The 4484-nt window shown below is 37.8% G+C and overlaps 1 pseudogene; it reads left to right on the top strand.

The window, feature by feature from the left end:
• Positions 1–1732: 1732 nt before the first annotated feature.
• LOC100447241 (MOB-like protein phocein) lies at positions 1733–2484 on the top strand (annotated as a pseudogene).
• The last annotated feature ends 2000 nt before the right edge of the window (positions 2485–4484 follow it).

Below are 4484 nucleotides of genomic sequence, written 5' to 3'. Positions count from 1 at the left end.
CTTTCTGTCCTGGCGTCTCTGCTTCTAGCCAGGTCCTGGAACCTAGTTAGTATTCAGGAGGTGGTGGTTGAATAGAATTCGAAATTGTTGAGCCCTCTCGCTTCACAGTTGTCGGGGCATGAGGACCAGGCCAGGGTTGGCACACAGGTCTCATTCTACTCATTAGGGAGCCATCTGAAGTAGATGAAACACAGAGACAGCAAGTTCAAGTCCTGGCTTTACACTAAATTAGGTTAGCTATTCTACATCTTGGACCCTCAGTCTCTTCATCTGTAAAATGAGATTAATCATACACTTTTTTCATGATACTTTCACAGATTAGGAATACTAAAGTAAAAGAAATAGGAACTGAATAAATTGTATGTATCATCCTTATTACCCTCTGCCTCCATGTTTGTGTCTGGTCACCAGATATAGCCTCCTCAGTCTTTTAGGGAAAGTACCTTGCCCTCATCCCCTAATGAGGCCTCCCAAACCTTCAGGCTGGTCAGGTCGAGACCCATGGTACTTGATCCCTGGAGGCAGAAAGTGACAGGAATCTGTGGCTCCAGTTCAGCTGTAGCCAGTGTGGATCCTGCATTTAAACTCCCACACTCACCCCCGAGTTGTAGCCCTGGTTCTGGTCAATGGCTTTGGCTTCCCATCCCAGTTCCAGCATCTTGGAATTAAGAGGCAGAAGGAAACACAGATTTTGTATTCCCTCCTTGCCCACACTGCAGAGATCCTTGATACAAGGTCTCAAATTCCCTACAAAATACTTCCACCAACAGAATCACCTCCAGCCCATGTCTCTCTGCTCCCAGAGGTGGCCCCATCCCATTCTTGGTCAGTCTTGGTTGTAAACAGGGTTCAGGGTTTTCCTTTCATTATGAAAACCAAGCCCTTGAAAGATCATCCATTGGTCCTAGTTCTCCTTTTTTTTTTTTGAGTCAGGTTCACACTCTGTCGCCCAGGCTGAAGTGCAGTGGCGTGATCACAGTTCACTGCAGCCTCGACCTCCTGGGCTCAAGCTATCCTCCCACCTCAGCCTCCAGAGTAGCTGGGACTATAGGCACACTTCGCTGCACCCAGCTAATTTTTTGATGTTTTGTTGAGACAAGGTCTCACTATGTGGCCCAGGCTGGTCTCAAACTCCTGAGCTCAAGCCATTCTCCCGCCTCAGCCTCCCAAAGTGTTGGTATTACAGGCGTGAGCCACCGTGCCTGGCTCTAGTTTTGCTTTCTACAGCCACATAAAACATAACATTTCATCTCCTAAATGATACTACAAGTCTCTAAAAGATGGTGGTCATTCCTCCCCTGTTATCTCTTTGGCATATGGGATAGAAAATTACCATGTAAACTTCACAAAGACATGTTTTTCAGTTTTACCTAAATGGGTGCCTTGCATAGTAGGTGCTCAATAAATATTTGCCAAATGAATGAATAAATAAATGAACCCCTATTATGTGCTTGATAATTCACTGGTCACTTTATATTCATTATCTCTAGTTCTCACAAGCTCTCTAGGAAGAATTACTAGTCCCATTTTATAGATATTATTTTGCATTTAAAGTAGGATCTTCTCTTCTGTATTCATCTTTATTTCATCTGTAATGTCAATTCTCCTTTTAAAATTCAGATAAAAGCAAGTGCTTTTTCTTTAAAATCCTTTAATAAATCCATTTTACTTCTAAAAAATTATTGGTATTCTTACTTATTAAATCGAGCCAATAGGTCCAGACGCTGACACTATGATCATGGCGGAGGGGTCAGCGTGCTGAGGCGGAACAGGCTGGGCACAGGATTTTTATAATTGGCCTGACGAATCCTTTGAAGAAATAGACAGTACACTAGCTGTTCAACAGTATATTCAACAGAACATAAGAGCAGATTGCTCCAATATTGACAAAATTCTTGAACCACCTGAAGGCCAAGATGAAAGTTATGGAAGTATGAACATTTAAGGGAATTCTGCCTTGAGCTAAACGGACTTGTTGTCAAACTTCAGAGTGAATGCCATCCAGATACTTGCACTCAAATGACAGCAACTGAACAATGGATTTTTCTTTGTGCAGCTCATAAAGCTCCGAAAGAGTGTCCTGCTATAGCCTATACTAGACACACATTTGATGGTGCTGCATGTCTTCTGAAGAGCAATAAATATTTTCCCAGCAGTGTTAGCATAAAGAAATAATCTGTAGCAAAACTAGGATCACTATGCCTTAGGATTTACAGAATATTTTCACATGTTTATTTTCATCGTTGGCAGGTATCTGATGAATATGAAAATGAAACATTTTTGTGTCATCGGTTTACTAAATTTGTGATGAATTAGATGAAATATAATTTAATGTCCAGGGATAACCTCATTGTACCAATTTTAGAAAAGGAAGTACAGGATTCAGTTTCTGGGGAAAGTGAAGCATGAAGGGAATCATGGAAAAATGTACTGATCACATAATTAACATTAATTACGTACTGTATATATCATTTTAGACACATCGATCATCTATCTATATTATAGCTTCTTTATTTAGTATAAGTTTTTGTATGCTGGGTTTGCCTTTTAAAATGGGAAATACTTTTTAAGTTATTCATAAGCTGTATATTCACCAGTGTGGCACTCATGGTTTTAAATTAGATTAGTATTACCTGTTTATAATGCCTGTTAATAAAAGAATTTAGAGTTTGGTAAAATTGCTGCTAAACAATCATTGGATCACAATCCTCATCAAACATACCCATCTATAAAAAAAATTGAGTGAGAGCTTGAGGTTTCACACAAGCCCTTTACTAAAGAGGTAGAAATGTTTTTCTTTGTTTTCACCCTGAGTTTAGATATCCTAAAAAATTCTATAGTACATAGTTTTGTCTTACCTGTTAACTTTCCTCAAATGAGATAAAGTGTTTTAAAATTCTGTTTATAGTTTTTGATATACATATATAATTATGTGTATATCTAAATACAAATGCAAATGAAGCATTAGTAATACTTAAATAATTTTACTGTGCTACATAAAGTATAACATACTTGGAAAGGATTTACCTTTCTGCAACAATGGACTGGTACATACAAGATGATGATAATGATAAGGCACATAAATGATCTTCCCACTGGAAACCTGCCCTGTCCACCCCTCATTTCCCTTAAACTTATCCTCAAACTACTTTAGCTGAGAAGCTTTTCACCAGACTGTTAGTGGTTGCTTATACTTATTTATATTTATGTTAGTTGCTTACAGATTATACCTCATATTAGCAATTACATTACACTACAAGAAAATGTATTTGCATAGGCTCTTGCTTATCTTTGTTTTGCAAAATTGCCCTTCTTAGAAAACAGTCCTTAAAATTTTAACTCTTCCTGTTAGTAATTAATCTTTCATTTAACCAGCTAGGCAGCATTAAAAAAAATTGAAGGAATACTGTAGTATTTATTTTACACTCCCTCCCCACAAAGTTTATGTTTGAATTATATGCACATAGGAGATTATTTGCAATAATTCATAGGTTCCAAGGGTGTTGATGAATAGTTATACATTTTTTGGACTTTGTTATAATTCATTGTGGTAAGACTGATTCAAATGCAGATTTATCAATCTTATAAGCTATTGTATGCCATTTTTGAAAAAGCAGTGGAGGTCATATTGCCAAACTGATTGTAATGAGGCACTAAGGATGCAAACATTGTACATGTTGTGAAGAAAGTATTTAAATCCACCTTTTGAACAGATTTAACAAACATGAGGAACTTTTTATATTTAAAAGGGTTATTTTGAAATGAAGATGAAAATGTATTCATGTTAATTGTTTTTTCAAATTTAAGGGAATAATTTATACCATATTTTGAGACAAGAATGTACAGCAAAAGTGTGGGGAACAGTAGTATACTGAGAGTGTGTCTATATACAGTGTATGCCTTTCCAAACATGCCAGTCTTTTTTGCTTTGAACAGTACCCACCAGCCACAGTCATTACTGTTCCCTAACCCACAACTATCTTCTAAGAAGCCTTATGTTCACAGTGAAAGGAATGTTGACTTTGAAATTACAGGTTTATATTCATGTCACTATAAACCAATGGGAATGGTAATTTTTAAACAAACTTGCTAAATATTGAGAGACTAAACTAAGTTAATAAATTATATATAGCAGTGTAGCTGTTCTCTCTCTAAAAAAAATTGAGCCAATAATTGGCTTTTTTCTTATTGAAAAAAGTTTTGGATTAATAATGCATGTTGCACTGAGTTTCTTGGTTCTGGTCTAATTGGTGTAGGTGGCCTGGACCCAGAGTTCTGCAGAGTGTCAGGTCTGTGATGCTGGCTGGGCCTCTCGCTGGATTTCTACAGAAACTCCAAGGTTTTTCTTGCTATTTGGATGATGCTTAAGTGTCTGGGCCAGCGAGTCATAGCCTTAGCTACCCAAAAGGAGCCAAGAAGTCTGGGTCTGACTGAGGCCTATGGAGTGCTGACTTGTTATATGGGTGAGAGCATGGGACTCCCGC

This window comes from Pongo abelii, chromosome 9 (assembly GCF_028885655.2).
Source record: "Pongo abelii isolate AG06213 chromosome 9, NHGRI_mPonAbe1-v2.0_pri, whole genome shotgun sequence".
NCBI classification, from domain to species: Eukaryota; Metazoa; Chordata; class Mammalia; order Primates; family Hominidae; genus Pongo; species Pongo abelii.
The sequence above is the reverse complement of the archived record's forward strand: the minus strand, read 5'-3'. Positions and strand labels throughout refer to the sequence as shown.